Source organism: Anolis sagrei, chromosome 1, assembly GCF_037176765.1.
Source record: "Anolis sagrei isolate rAnoSag1 chromosome 1, rAnoSag1.mat, whole genome shotgun sequence".
NCBI classification, from domain to species: Eukaryota; Metazoa; Chordata; class Lepidosauria; order Squamata; family Dactyloidae; genus Anolis; species Anolis sagrei.
Genome location: NC_090021.1, coordinates 60,225,046 through 60,241,696, shown reverse-complemented (window position 1 = coordinate 60,241,696; position 16,651 = coordinate 60,225,046). Strand labels below are relative to the sequence as shown.

Here is a 16,651-nt window from a genome sequence, read left to right as displayed (position 1 = left end):
GTGTGGCTGGAGTTACATTTTTTAAAGTCCCTGATCCAACTTACATATTCATTCAATTTAAGAATAATCTTACAGAACATATCTTGTTTGTAACTTGTGGAGTGCCTGTGTATCCATCACCTGTCTTTGTGATCCAAATTTCTTTCAGGATCAGTGCTAACATTGTGTTTGACATTCACATATTGCCTTGAGGCTGTTTAATTACTGTATGATTTTTCAATGTATGCCCTATCAATTGGCTTCCAGCTGCAGCTATTTATTGAACAGTTTTAAAACAAGCCTTTTACTTCTTTAATTGTCATGTTTCTTTTTTAAAAACACACACTAACATTTCTTTATCAAAGAGATGGGGAACAGGCTACATGCACCTTCCTGCCAGCTGTTTCTGTGACTTTCATGGGACCACAATGCCCCCCCCTCCCAAAAAAAAAAACCATTAGGAATTCTTCTGCCCTCTAAATAGGGCAGTAGCACCCTCAAGTCTCTGGGGAAGATATCAGCTATTGCCACAATTCGGTGAAGTTCTGCATCCCTGCTCTTTTTAGGCATAGCCAGAAATGACAGGTGGCAAAAAAAGCTTCAAAATATGGCTAAATGGCAATTCCAATCTTGTTGACCATCTGGAGAAAAGATTCCATCCCAAAAGCTGGTTATACTAATGGGTCGTCCTATAGGATACAATGAAGGAACAACTAAGCCACACCTGCCAGCCTTCCCTTTTAGCTAAAGGAAAATCGGTCACCCTGCCTCAAAAAGCTACATTTTCTTACAAACAGTATGAAAATACAGTAAGGTGCCAAAGTAGAGATTTCAGTCTTTACCTTTGGCTACTGAAACCAATTACTACATTTGGGGAGTTTAATCCTATCACACATACAAAAAGAACATAAAACTTTTGAGCTAGAACACACGAAGAAGATAACTTTACCCCCTTTTAAAATCTCTCATAATTCTGAATGTTTGAGGCGAGAGTGCTTCAACGGCCTAACTGCCCACTGCCGGCCATAGCAACACCTGCACGGGGCCATAGCAACACCTCTTCGGCCCTGCTGCCTTACAACTCCTGGGCAGGGCACTCCCATGGCCCCCACAGCCTTGCGGCAAGAGTGCTTCAACGGCCTAACTGCCCACTGCCAGCCATAGCAACACCTGTGCAGGGCGGCCTCATGGCCCCCACAGCCTTGCGGCGAGAGTTCTTCAACAGCCTGGCTGCCCAGCCATAGCAACACCTGATGAATGACCCCTTGTGTCTTTACTGTATAGGATCAAGACCAGATTGAAGTCCAAAGAAAATAGCGTACAAGTAAGAAACTTGTAAGCCGCTCTGAGTCCCCTTTGGGATGAGAAGGGTGGCATATAAATGTAAGTAAGAAAGTAGGTAAGAAAGAAAACAGTAAGCCAAGAAGACATAAATTCTTGAGAAACTTAAAATTTATGCATATACACATAGGGAGCAAAACAGCTAGCACCAGGTGTAGCTATGCTGAGAACAATCTTTCTAAAAAGCAGTAGCCATTTAGATTGTTTTGAATACAAGGAATAACATTACATATAAACATATTCAACATGTTTTTATTACCGTTTTCTGGAAAATAGACAGCATCTTACGTTAAAGAAATATAACAACTCACAACAACAATTTATTGTTGGTAGTTAGTACTGTAATATAGGCATATGATTTTCCTGCAGTCTGAAGAATTGCCACATAAAACTGCTTCTACTATTCATTACTACCATTCTAGACTTCAGCACTTCAGCTAGCCGTTATGACTGAGGCTTTCTAAAATGAACATTTTCACAAACATACAAAATGCAACATATAGATTGCTAACATTAAAATGTGGGGAAAGTGTGACGTTGTTAATGAATATGTTCAATAAATGATACAAGGACATTTTAAAGGACCACTGGATTGTGTCCAGTCCATCCCTATTGGAATCCTCCTTCAATGAAATCTCCCCTCCAGGGTAAAAGATGACTAAAGAGGTAGGGGAAAAGGTAGAAAGTCTGACACTATTACAAGCAACACATTGGATTTAACACAAAGTTTTTAATTTAAAAAATAAATGAATAAAGTCAGTGACAAGTCAAATTCCATGAAACTTTGACTGATCTAGTAGATATATGACCTCAATCTGATAAAAAAAAACTGTCTATGACAAAACACATCAAAGGACCCAGTCTGAATTGACTGTAAGTCATGGCTGCATGAAAAAACAAAAACAAAAAGGGGTTGGAACATCAGAACATCAGAATTTGGATGTCAGAATGAAAAGAAAAGAATGAAAGAGGTGTTCCCAGAAACAATGGAATTATATACAGGGCTGTGCAAGTGAACTTAGACAAGGTCGAAGAAGACTCAGAGGAGGAGAAAAATAGGACTCAATATGGAGATTAAATGCTTTTTCAAATAATGTCAATAAATGAATTTTCTTAGTAAAATACTAAGTAAAATTAGCCCTCTGTGGGTATACAGATCTGGACAGCAATGGACCTCTAAGATTAGCAGGTTTAGTAAGACAAAAACCAGTTATATAGAATGGAAACATGTGTCTGCGGAAGACCCTGGAAGTCAATCCGAATACGTATGTGGTAAATGTTGGTATGTTTATAGATATTTATGTTGATATTTCAAGGGAGGGGGGGAGGGGAGGGTGGTCCAGGGAGGGCGAGAAGGCAGAAGTGTATACATCAGAAGTGTATACATCAGTCTAAAGAAAATTTGCTCGAGAGACTGCCAAGTGGGAATGCTCCTAGGAGGGTATTTTACGCAGGGTTAGTAGTTTTCTCTTTTGTTTTTGTCTCTGTCTTTGTATGTGATGTCCTTGATGTTTTTACAATGGAAAACCAATAAAGACTATTTATAAAAAAAATAAATGAATGAATTTTCTTTTTCTTCCAAACCCAAAAAAGGGTATTGGATTCACTGATTCAGAGATATATATATATATATATATATATATATATATATATATACACACACTTCAAGTTTAAATGCCAATAGTTGAGGCGTGCTTAGGATTCAAAATAGATGCAACTTTTTGGAGCCATATTTCCCCAACTATTCCAAAATCCATTTACTCAGCAACATAGCATCAACACAATGGGCTGATCTCTATAAAAGAACCTTTCCTTCCGTTCATACAGCAACATCCTGTAAACAAACAATTTACCATTCTCCTTAACCGATTGCTTTTGTTTACAGACAGGAAACAAAACTAAGAGAAGAAAAGAGTTTCAATACGAGGAGAAAAGTGTTTCATTTCCTTTCATGCTTATGTGTATGTAAAGCAATCATTCACATGAAGCAGGAGAAGAGATACATTTTAAGATGCTTTAAGTCGGTAGTTCTCAATTTGTGGGTCCCCAGATAGTTTGGCCTCCCAGCTGGTAAACAGCTGGTAAACTGGCTGGGATTTCTGGGAGTTGTAGGCCAAAACACCTGGCAATCCACAAGTGAGAACCACTGTTTTAAGTCCAACATTTAAAAACTTAGCAGATTTCACTGCTAACAATAACAAAATAATTCAGTTGTACCGGATTAAGCTTCTTTGCTCATAACATTTGAAAAACTGAACCAATATATGGAGCTATTAAACTATACTGTATATAGACTACTGTAATCATTTGTTAAACAAATATGTATCTTATATTTTTTGTCACTTATGTCATCTGTTTTATTCTCTGATATATATTTCCATCTATCTCAGCCAGTAGAGATGCAAGCTTATTACAGTTAGTGAAAATGGAAAACAAGTCAGAGATTCTTCCACCTTATATATATATATAGAGAGAGAGAGAGAGAGAGAGAGAGAGAGAATTTATTCCGCCCTTCTCACCCCAAAGGTGACTCAGGGCAGAGCACAGGCAAACATTCAATGCCTGAACATAAAATAAATTATAAATAAACATAAACACTAAAAGCAATTATCTCCACTTTAAAACCAATTGTTTAAACCATTTGGAATCAGCCATACCGGATCCGGTCAACAGGGTAACGTTTCCTATTGTTGCTTTACTGCACTGTCCCAAAGGCTTGGTCCCAAAGCCAAGTTTCTACCATCTTTCTGAAGAACAGGAGGGAGGGGGCTGATCTAATCATGCCAGGGAGGGAGTCCATAGCTGAGGGGCAATCACTGAGAAGGCCCTTTCTCTCTTCCCTGCCAATCACACCTGTGGCAGTGGTGGGACCAAGAGCAGTGCCTCTCCGGAAGATCTTAATCTGATACGCACTATTCTTCCTGCACAGGACAACACGTGCCACTAAAACCATTTTTGCACCTTTTTCATTGCAAATATCAGGCCTCTTCACATGCCACATATTTTTATATACAAGAATAGGATGGATATATGAAACAAATATAGCAACATTTAATCAGAGAAACTAACATTATTATTTAACTTGATATAGGTGCATCAGCGCTATGGAATTATGAAGTCAGACACCACATTAACTGCCATGGCTCAATACTATGGAGTCCTGGGATCTGTAGTTTAGTGAGCCACCAGCACACTTTGGAAAGAAAGGTGAAAATCTTGTAAAACTACAACTCCCAGGATTCCATGCATTGAGCCATGACTATTAAAGTGATGTCAAACTGCATTCATTCTACAGTGTAGACACATCCCTAATCTCACAACAGTAAGGTACAAGCTATATTTCCCAAACTCCCCCCCCCCCCTCCAAAAATATTTTGCTGCAGATAGCTCACTATGCTTGTTACAAGAATCTCAAAAAATAGGAGCATGAATATGAAAGACTAGCGTGCTGAAGCACCTGCTTATCCGGTACTGATGGATTCATTTCAATTGGTTCAGCTCGAGGATGTGGACAGGATCCTTGGAAAAGTGAGGCCTACCACATGCATCCTAGACCCCTGCCCATCCTGGCTGATAAAAGAAGCCTGAGCAGGTTTGGTAGAGTGGGTTAAGTTGTTGGTTAAAGCCTCCTTACAGGAGGGCAAAATTCCAGCCAGTTTAAAACAAGCTGTTATAAAACTGCTGTTGAAAAAAACAGAACTGGACCCCACTCAATTAGTCGACTATCGGCCAGTTTCTAATCTCCCCTATTTGGGCAGAGTCATGGAACATGTGGTGGCCTTGCAACTCCAGGGGTTCCTAGTAGACACTAATGATCTAGATCCGGCACAGTCTGGCTTTAGGCCGGGACATGGGACTGAGACAGCCTTGGTACACCGGGAACTAGACAGGGGGAGTGTGTCTCTGTTGGTTCTACTGGACCTCTCAGCGGCCTTTGATACCGTTGACCACGGTATCCTTCTGGGGCGCCTTGAAGGCATGAGACTTGGAGGTACTGTCTTGCAGTGGTTCCGGTCCTTCCTCGAGGAATGGTCTTTCCTCGAGGATGCAGTGTTATCTCTATGCAGATGAAGTCCAAATCTGTCACGCCTTCCCGCCTGTTACCAAGGAGGCTGTCCAGACCTTGAATTGGTGCTTGGTAGCTGTATCGGACTGGATGAGAACTAACAAATTGAAATTGAATCCAGACAACACAGAAGTCCTACTGGTCAGTCGAAAGGCCGAACAGGGCATAGGGTTACAGCCTGTGTTGGCTGAGGTTACACTCCCCCTGAAGACGCAGGTTCACAGCTTGGGAGTGATTCTGGACTCATCGCTGAGCCTGGAACCCCAGGACTTGGTGGTGGCCAGGAGAGCTTTTGCACAATTGAAACTTGTGCACCAGTTGTGCCCGTACCTTGGGAAGCCTGATCTGGCCACGGTGGTCCACGCTTTGGTTACATCACAAATAGATTACTGCAATGCGCTCTACGTGGGGCTGCCTTTGAAGACTGCTAGTAAACTTCATCTAGTCCAATGGGCAGCAGCTAGACTACTCACTGGAGCGTCATACAGAAAGCATACCACCCCTCTGTTATGTCAGGTCCACTGGCTGCCGGTCCAATTCCAAGCACAATTCCAAGTGCTGGTTTTGACCTATAAAGCCTTATACGGCTCCGGCCCAGCTTACCTGTCCAAACATATCTCCCTCTATGTTCCACCTCGAAGTTTAAGATCTTCTGGGGAGGTCCTGCTCTCAGCCCCGCCATTGGCACAAACACACTTGGCGGGAACGAGGGACAGGGCCTTCTCGGTGGTGGACCCATGCCTGTGGAACTCGCTCCCCAGCGAAATCAGGTCAACAATATTCCTCCTTGCCTTCAGGAGGAAATTGAAAACGTGGTTGTGGGACCAGGCCTTTGGGTAGCTAGCAGATAATTGACAATGGTAATAATGGACTATGGACAGGTTTCCGATTGTGTTGCGCTCGCTGAATTTGTTTCTACATAAGGCTATACAGCCAGTATTACTGCACTTTTATTAGTGTACTTTTTATTTTAAAACTAATTTTAAAATTAATTTACTGTGTTTTTATATGTAATTACTATATGTATTATTTATATGTAATGGCATCGAATTGTGCAGGATGTAAGCCACCCTGAGTCCTCCCCCAGGGTTGAGAAGGGCGGGGTAGAAATGTTTGAAATAAATAAATAAATATCGCTCAAGAGTTCCTCCTGCATACAACATTCTCTACTTTCCAAATATAGCCTTTATTCATTCTGCGTTACTTGGTTTAACTGAAGTTTCCAGTTACCATATTTTCCGGTGTATAAGACAACCCTCAACTTTTCCACTTAAAATATAGTGTTTGGGATATACTCACTGTATAAGATCACCCCTCTTCCAATACACACCAAATAAATTTTTTAAAAACATCAGATTTGATTTCAGAGTGGTAGTTGGCACTTAGGCTTAGAAATGAAGATGAGCACCAACCCACACAGTCAGACACAACTGGACTTAATGTTAGGGGAAAACCTCTAACTTACCTAGAATGAGCCCAGGGCCAGGTCCAACGTCCTTTCCCCAACAATAACAATAATAGAACCCTAGAGTTGGAAGAGACTCCAATGGCCAGCCAGTCTAACCCTAATTCTGCCAGGCGGGAACAAACATCCAAGCTCTCCCAACAGGTGGACATCCTGCTCTGCTTAATAGTAACAATAATAACAACAATAATAGCCCTTCTACACTGATATTATAATGCAGTTTAGAACTGGTTTGGTAGGAACCATTTTTGATGCGTAGGGACAGGTCTTGAACTGGTTTGAGGCCAGGATGGTCATCATTACATTAAACATGGAATCTGGCCGGCCGGCCGCCCCCCTGCCCCCCACCCCGGTGCATATCTTTCCCTCTATTTTCTGTAGAGATGTGCATCAGCATACCAGAAGCATAGTGTGTGACGGGGGGGGGGGGGGGCAGGTGATACTTGACAGATAGCACTCCCAGAAAGCAACTGCTGGTATTTTCTTAGCAGCCCCCATTCTGTGCAAAAGCACTTCAGCAGGGATAGGTTTCTACAATGGGCTCCAATTTAACCCTGGATATACTTAGATCTGATGTAGCACATTTTACATATGCATTAACTTTCCTGCGACCTTAAATATGCGCTGTACTGTGAGCTGCAGCAAACAATTGTGGCATACGTTTTGTGGTCACCACAGTTTCAAGCTGTCTTGAAGCTACCTCATACTGTCGGAATGGTGGCACCTTGATTTACTTCTTTGTTATTATATTTGGGTTCTCTGATATCGTGTTTAACCATTGCACTTATGAAATAAATTTGTGTAACCACCATATTTATTTACAATACAATAATTTTTCATTATAGACGTAACCAGTGATCAAAATTATCAATATTTTTCTCCTGCTGATGTAAAATAATATCCTTCATATTGCTTGATGTTGATCTATCTTAATATGTTATGTAAAAAGTGATCCTCATGAACTGCTCCTTCATTTTAGCCTGTACTACTAGCCTGTTCCCATTTCGGTTTTAAAATTGAATACTTTCTGACATTAGTACATTTACTCCTTCCCCCACCCTGCCAGTAAGCTTGAAAAGTACTTCCTTTCTGGAGTTTGGGTTCCAAGATAGTCATTCTACCTACCCAACATATTCTACGTCCCACCCACTCAGATTTAACATATCACTTTGAACACCAGTTTTCATCAGTTAGCTTTGCCTTGAAAAGCTTGGGAAAGCATCTACTAGATTTATTGACATCCCTTCCTTTCAAAACAAAAACACACGCAAAAATATAAATTATGTTTTGACAGACAAAGTCTTACAGCACAGATGGGAAAACCTGTGTACTTCAGATATTGGAAGTTCATTATCTTTCTCCATTAACCACACTGACTATGAGAATCAGAGCTATTTGCTTTATAGATGTATCTATTGATCCTTATAATAAATTTAATGCTTACTAACACTTCATATAAGTGTTAGCAAAATAGTGATAAAACACTTTTCGTTATGAATATATACAACAGACTATTCTATATAAAATAGAATTCAAAAGGTCTCCCCATCAACACCAAAAGCACCCAAAGGCCTAAACTGAGAGGTACATATTGCAAACAAACAAAAACTGAACAAGTGAAGATACCTGCTGAGAAGGCAACTTGTAAAGCTAAGTGTTAAGTTATTCACAGCAAATATAAGGTAACAAACCAGTGGACAAGAAGCCATCCTCTTGCAGGCGCAGCTAGTTAGTAGCCAGCTGCATTACTACTCACTGAGAGGTTATGTGTTCGAAGCCAACGCGAGTTGGAGTGAATTCCCAACCATTAATAGTCGAGCTTGCTGTTGACCTATCCAGCCCGAAAGACAGTTGCATCTGTCAAGTAGGAAATTTAGGTACCACTTTATGCGGGGAGGCTAATTTAACTAATTTATGACACCATAAAACCTTCCAGCCACATGCGTAAGAATGAGGAAGTACTCCATCAAGGACTCAGTGTCACAAGTGGATGATGAAGCGGCCGCTCCCCCTGTGACCAGAATCGAGGGTACCCTCATGAAACCAGAAAGCTAGAATGTTAAATTGCCTCTGTGTCTGTCTATATATGTTGTATGTCTAATGACATTGAATGTTTGCCATGTATATGTTAATTGTAATCCACCCTGAGCCCCCTGTGGGGTGAGAAGGGCAGAATATAAATACTGTAAATAAATAAATATATGATAAAATAAATTAAGAAGACAATCAACTGATTTCCCAACACCTATCCTGGCTATAAAGGCTTTCTGAAAAGTATGGATAATAGGTGGATTACAGCCTTGTTTCCATATGAACTCTGCATATCTTATACTACTGTATATTTCCACATACTGATGGTCTCCATATACAGGAAATCTACCTCTAGTAATGGAAATTAACTTCTGTAAGAGCTATCATGAGGGAAACGTGTTCCTACTGAAGCTTTTGCATCAATTCTTGTTTCCACAACAACCCAAAATTTTCAAAGTCCAATTCTCATAGGGACAGAAAGTGAGGTGAAATTTTCTGAACAGACAGCAAAACAAACATTAGTGAATAGCTAAGAAAAAGTTGCCCTTTGCCCCACTCCTAAGTGACTTCCTAAGAAACAAAGCTAATATGAAAAGACACAAATAATCTACTACTACCTACTTATGGTTTGTATAATATTTTAATAATTGTAATGGTTTTAATGTTTAATATTCTAACTTTACAAACAGCTGAGTTGTTTTAAAATTGCTTTTATATTTCTATTTTTTATGAAAGTACCTGTATAGTTTTCCAATCTGTATTGTTTTAAAAATGTTTTAGCCATTTTGAATCTCATTGAGGAAAGGGAAGGATATAGATGAATATAATCACTGTCATCGACATGATTAAAAGTTTTTTAAAAAGTGATGAATGTTGCATTTTTTTCTGAAGTAACTCCCCCTAAGTTCTTAAGTATGCTTCCTATGAAGTACTCTTATAATTCACCTGTAAGCCTAGAAATTGTAGTCAACAGGATGACCCTAAAACACTTGGATCAACTTATCCACTGATCAATATAAGTAATGTATCCAAACTTTAATAAAAAGATAGCATCTCAGAGTAACAAAAGGCATGAGATTAGTCCATCCTGGACGAATAAAAAAGAACAGATTCTATCTACTCTCTTTGCCACAGTACTACCTCTAGCCTAGGTATGGGCGAACTAAGGCCTGGGGGCCAAATGCAGCCCCCTGGGTGCTTACCTCAGACCCTCATCATTTTCCCTGACTTCAGACCCTCTTCCTCCCGCCATAAGGATGGTGCAATTGGCCCCATTCATATGCCGGGAGGACAGCTCAAGGAAGGCACACAGCAGCTGAGAGCCCCTTGGATCACTCTCAGCCACTGCCTGTCTTGCCCTCCTCTCAGCATAATGCCAAGAGGATCGGGGAAGGAGGATGGGGAGGAGAATCATGAAGGGGGCAATAGTCATGTGTCCCACCTTTCTCCCAGCATAAGAATATGGTGAGTAGCCCCATCCTTTTGCTGGGAGGACAACCTGACGATGACCTGGGCCTTGCCCTGTCCCTCCTGACCTCTCCCTCTCCCGGCCCCTCCCTGCCCAGTATGTGTCCAGCCCTTCTCTCTCATGGTCCAGCCCACAATGCAGCCCCAAGGCAAAAAAAGTTTGCCCATGCCTGCTCTAGCCCTTTTCAAAACCAGCTCTCTCCATTCCAAAGACTGCCTAAAGGGCTGCTCACTATTAGTATCCTCGAAAATAAGTTCTCACAGTATAAGAGATAATACAAACAACTTACAACAAAAAATTACTGATTGTTTACAATAAAGCTATTACATTAGCTGGAACAATATGTGAATCCCTCATTGCAAATATTAATTTCTTAATATATGCATCCAATTAAAGACCTTTTAATTTTAAAAATCTGAAATTTGTTTATCAATGAAGAATTTGAAACAGTGAAACAAATGTAGTATCTCTGGAATCAGGATGGCAAAATAAAATTACCAAAGGGGAAAAGTATACATTTGATTTAATATCATTTATTATTAAACGGAACAAGACAGTAACATTTCATAGCAGTTGACTGCAGGAACAAAAATGGTGTAGTCAGTAGAGACAGTTATGGGTGTAGTGTTTTCTGAATGATACAAGAAAGCCACCTAGTGTTAACATTTAGAAATGAAATTGCATTTTAAAACTCGAGTAAAGTAATTTATAAGATCATTCTTCCTAACAAGAGTATTTGCTTGAAAATATTTATTTGTTATTGTGGCAATGTCTGAAGAAAATACTTCAAATTCAAGCTGACCCCAAAACTCATAATGAAACAACAAAATTCTTCAATGAAGGTTCAATTCCATCCTCTATGTTTCATCTAAATATATGCTAACCCAATGTATGCCAAGACATTAACAAAGAAAAAGTTGAAATAAAAAAGCTGGTATTTGTTGTTCAAACTGTCAAAGAAAAAAGTGGTGATGACAGATAGAATAGAGAGAGAAATAACAAAAACTCACTGAATATTATTTGGTTACAATATCGTACCTCAAAATATACTGTTCAAAAATCATTTCATTTGAGCTGAACAATAAAGCCACTCTTGAACTTGCAACTGATATACATTCAGGAGAAAGGAGATACAACCTCTTTCAAAAACAGAAATGAACATAGCATTCATTTAAAACTTACACACAAAGCAGCCAAAACTGAGAACACCTCCATATGCAATTTCTCCAGCGCAAGTAAAAGCTGACCAAGGATATTTGTTTTGTAGATTTTATTTTTAAAATGATGCATAGTAACAGTACAGAAATCACACAAGAGGAGGTCTGGGGTGGGGGAGAGTCATTCCTACCCATTGAACCCCTCCCCCTCATTTCCCCCATGTTTCTCCATACACCAAGGAGGCCCATAGGACACCTGCAGGCAGCAAGCACAACTTCCCTGCCCCCCTTCCTTCCCAGCAACAAAACATCGCTTCTCCCACTAAATTTACTCCCCTCCCATCTTGACGCCAAATGAATGCTAGGAAGCGCCTTCTATCCATCAAGTGGCAAGGGAGTGCAGGCTGGGGGTGGGAAGGAGGGCAGAGGCAAGTTGAATTTTCTCTCCATTTCCCCCGAACAAAAATTCATCCATGTTAAGAAGGGATTAGAAGCGACCCTTTTTTTCCATCAGCCGACAGAACTCACCCTTCCCCATTCCCTCCTTCTTTTACACAAACAAAGCAAGGTTTTTGTTGCCAATCAACTCCCCTACACACTCACACTATGCATTTGGACTATGAATGCCCCGGAAAGCTGATGCACTCCTGCTTGCTCTCTCTCAATCTTTCTCTCACAGTGTGCCCATATTATGAAAGATGTCCACATTATAAAAGCACCTGACACGCAGCTCCCATGTACATATACTGCATGCCTACAGCATAAATATTCCAAAAATCTTAAGCACCCCAGCAGCTCACACACAGTGTGCCTACTCTTATAAAATCCTCATAAATCTTAAGCACCCTCAGCAGTTCACATAGTGTATTCCTATCCTATAAAACCTCACAAGACTTAAGTGCTCCAGCTAGCTCATACACAAACACACTACACTACACTACAAAAGCCCCGCGAGTCTTATGCACATACACCCTGCCAGTTCGCATACATATACTGTGTAACTATGGCTGTAAGGAATTGGGGGAGCTGAAATTCAAAACACCTGGAGGGACTAAGTTTGCCCGTGCCAGGGCTATATAAATGCTCCGTAGTCTTAAGCACCCCAGCAGACTTACCCACATGAATGTACACACCTAATTTATGCCTACACTATATAAAATCCCCACAAATCCAAAGCACCTCAACCGGTTCTCTCTCACACAGAGGATTTGAGCATATGTCTATTTCAAATGTGCGTATTAGTTATTTTAACTCCCTTTTTGTGTAGGAACCTATCCCTATTCTTTTCAATTTATTCCTACATATGCTACTAAATGTTGTTAGAGAAGTCATGCCATGAACCCAAGATTCATATGGGGCTGGACGGCCCTTGTGGACTCTTCCAACTCTGTGTTTCTATGATATGGAGAGGCAGATTGCCTGGACCCAACCTACATGGTTATTTTGTCAAGGAAAGGAAAATCAAGAGGAGGAGTTTTGCATCCCACCTCAAGGCCAAAATCTGGGAGAGCAAATCTGGTTCACCATCTTTGGGTATGAGGATTCCGGCCATAGATGCAAGAAAAATGTCAAGAGATAATGCTTCTGGGACAGTGATTTGGGCCATGAATGCCTTTGACAATACATCTTTGGGTATGTTTGGCTCCAATTAGGCTCAGTGGTAATGAAGTCCACATTCTACCATCACAAGGGTGGGGAACATGGATTGAATTAGGAAGTGGCTGTTAGGAATTGTGGGAGTTGAAGTCCAAAACACCTGGAGGGCCAAAGTACGCCATGCCTGGTATAAATGGTATACACAATAAGTTTGCCCATGCCTGGTATACCCACAAATCTTTTGCACACATGTATTATTTGTGCCCTGTACTTCTCAACCACAAGGGGGGGGGGGCACTCAGGGCGGCTTACACCAGCAACAATTCGATGCCAACACATACAAAAACACACTATACCATGACATTACGTTTTAGATAAAAACATTAGGTTAATAATCAATTTAAAACATTATTATCAACCATATAGCCATATCTAAGTCTAATTCAGTGTCCAAAGCCTGTCCATTGTCAGTACACTCCTTGCCTGAACTATAAAGGGGGGGAGAGAAGGCGGGTTATAAATAAAGTGTTGGGTTGTTGTGAGTTTTCCGGGCTGTATGGCCATGTTCCAGAAGCATTCAGACCTCACGATCTTTGAGGTTGTCTGCCACAGATGCAGGCGAAACGTCAGAAGAGAATGGGTTGTTGTAGGTTTTTCAGGTTGTACGGCCATGTTCTAGAAGCATTCCCTCCTGACGTTTTGCCTGCATCTGTGGCAAGGTTGTGAGGTTTGTTGGAAACTGGGAAATTGGGTTTCTATATCTGTGGAAGGTCCAGGGTAAGAATGCTTCGGGAACATGGCCATACAGCTCGGAAAACTCACAACAACTTAATGATTCCGTCCATGAACAACTTCGACAATACAAATAAAGTGTTGTTATAAATAGTGTTGTTAATAGCTTTACCCACACACACAGACTTAAAATATACACTATAAAAGACCCACAAGTGTTAAACACCCCCACCTAGTCCATATAGTCATACATACACAGTGCATTCCTGCAGTATCAAGGCCCCTACAAGTCTCGGGCATTCCAGAGAAAGAGAAAAGAGAGGGGGGTGAAAGCCTAGACTAGAAATGCCCCTGAAATCATAACAGAGCTCACAACACGCAAACATACACAAGGCGACAAGAGCCCAAGCCTGAAGCATCCCAGCCAGTTCTCTCTCTCACCCACAAAACGACGGTCTGAGGGGGGAAAGGTCCCCGAGAGAGAGGTGCCGGTGGTGGGACGGAGGCCGGGCCGAGGGAGGCCCCCAGGTAGTCCTTCTCGCACCGCGCTTGACTTCCCTATATTCCCAGGCGGAGAACAAACCCCTCACCTTCTTCTTTCCTTTCCTCCCTCAGCCGAAGAGTCCCGCGTTCGCCAGAGAGGGGAAAAATAAAGTCAACTCTCTCGCTGAGCGACTGACTGACTGACTGGACTGACTGCCTCGCGCTCGCCAAGAGAGGACGGAGGGTCTGTTGAAGTGACGCGGAGGGGAGGGGGCGCGAGCGGCTCCTTCCTCGGCGCGCGCCGCTCCTTCCCCCTCGCGCCCGCTTGCCTCCCCTTCAACGGCCGCTTCTTTCGCCAGCGCGAGGACGGAGAGCTGCAGGCTCAGTTTTGCCGGATAGGAAAAAAAAGGAAGGGAGAGGAGGAGGATGGGAGCCCGAAAGATGAGCTTAGCTCCAGCACAAGGCACCCGCACCCACTCAGCCACGCCCCTTCGCCTCCCATTGGCTGCCTTCCTCACTCTGTGACCAACCCTAGCACGCTTATTGGGCTGTGCTGTTCGGGAAGGCACGCCCCCTCCTCCCCATCATGGCAGAACGCCCCGCCCCCTGCCCTTCCCCTTTCGCCCCCCCTTTTTCCCCCTCCTTCTTCCAATTGTTTGTCTCCTTTGCCTTTTAGAGTCCGAAGAGCGCTGCTGCTTCTTTTTTTTTTTTCATTCTCTCCTTCCTTGCCTCTTGTTTTGCAGTAAGGTGCATCTACGCTGCAGAATGAATTAATACACTCCGACACAACTTTTAAAACTGTGACGTCATGGGAGTTATAGTTTTGCAAGGTCCTTTAGCTTTCTCTGCCAAAGAACTTCATAATCCCATGATTCCATTGCATGGAGCCATGGCACTTCAAGTGGTGTCCAAACTGCGTTAAGTCTGCAGTGTAGACTCACAGGCATGGACAAACTTGGGCCCTCCAGGCAGGGCCGTAGCCAGAAAAAAATTTCGGGAGGGGTTTAAATTTTCGGGGGGGGGGGGAGGTTGAAAATTTCGCAAGGGGGGGGGTTGAAACCTGCCTCCTAGCTCACGCTGTAGCAAAGAGCACAGCAGGGGGCAGAGCAGCCTTCAATAGCCTGCAGCTCCGTCCTTGTCAACCACCTCCACCAAGTCTGGCCTCCTTAATGAGAGCATTCAACATCCCCCCTCCCCCAAACTTGGTTGCTTCACTATTGTTCTGTCCTGTGCTGGGCCTGTAAATAATTGTCTTTAGAACAGGATGTGCAATCTTTGCCCAGCGGGAAGCCAGGAGGCCTAAAGAGAAGTTCTCAGAGGTTTCCACCACAAACCGTCTTTAGATGGCTTGAGAAGTACAACAAAGTCTTTTATTAAAGAACAATCAAACAGAAACTTCTCTTGTCTTCAGTAAAGTTAAGCAAATGATTCCAAGCTTTTAGGCAACTGGTGAATTCCTAATCTTGCCCATGAAGGACAGGCAACTGTTTTCAATAACTTCTTCTTTAAAGGAAAATCCCCGTTTTAACTTCTCCCAGGCTGACTGTAATCTAACCCTTACTGATGTGGACTCCGCTACAGGGTCGAACTGCATCTCGAATGCCGAGTGGACCTACCAGCAAGGCAGTAGATGTTCTCCAGCTGGAGTTCTTTGGTCTTTAGGGCTGTTTTCCTGGAAATTCTTTGGAGACTCTTAAAACCTTTCTCCCCCGGAAGGTCTTAAGGGTTAAAGCTTTTGTACAGGGGAAGCTTGCACACATCCTATACATAAGCTTACCTTGCTGAGACTAACTAAAAATGGCTCCCTTCCCTTCCCAATTGCCCTGAGCAAGGGGCGGGACCAAAACTTAACAATGATGGACAGGTGACTTGCCCTATGACTGCAACCAAAGAAGCCACCTATCTGCAGAGTCCCTGAAACCTAGGACTGCAAGCAAACATTTAATACAAAGCAAATAAAGTTGGAGCTCCTGGTACAGCTGTACTAGAACAACTACATCAGCTATTGCTGCAAGTAATGACAGTGTGAATAAATTGCTAATATTTGCTTGAGATAGTGCTTGCAGTTCTGGAGGGACTCTTGATTTTTTGCATCTCATAGACTTAGCATGGGGATTTGGTTAACCAGTTAAAATTCATGAGTAAACCAGGTTTTGAAAAAAAAATCTGAAACATTTCGGGGGGGGGGGGTTGAACCCCTAACCCCCCCCCCCTCGCTACGGGCCTGCCTCCAGGTGTTTTGGACTTCAACTCCAACCATTCCTAACAGCCTCGGGCCCTTTTCATTTCCCACTCAGCTGCTTAAGCCATTACAGTTCAAGTGGTGTCCAAAC

The 16,651-nt window shown here is 42.3% G+C and overlaps 1 protein-coding gene across 7 annotated transcripts in view; it reads right to left on the bottom strand.

Moving 5' to 3' along the window:
• SIPA1L2 (signal induced proliferation associated 1 like 2) overlaps positions 1-14,801 on the bottom strand; it is an 88,474-nt gene extending 73,673 nt beyond the window's left edge. For 6 of the 7 annotated variants that reach the window (XM_067465251.1, XM_067465265.1, XM_067465261.1 and 3 more), the window contains exon 1: positions 14,426-14,801. The gene's annotated coding sequence lies outside the window, so the exon portion shown is untranslated. Of the gene's footprint in view, positions 1-14,276; positions 14,403-14,425 lie in introns of those variants that run through there. The other variant, XM_060753821.2, reaches the window with a different exon arrangement.
• Between the last annotated feature and the right edge of the window lie 1,850 nt (positions 14,802-16,651).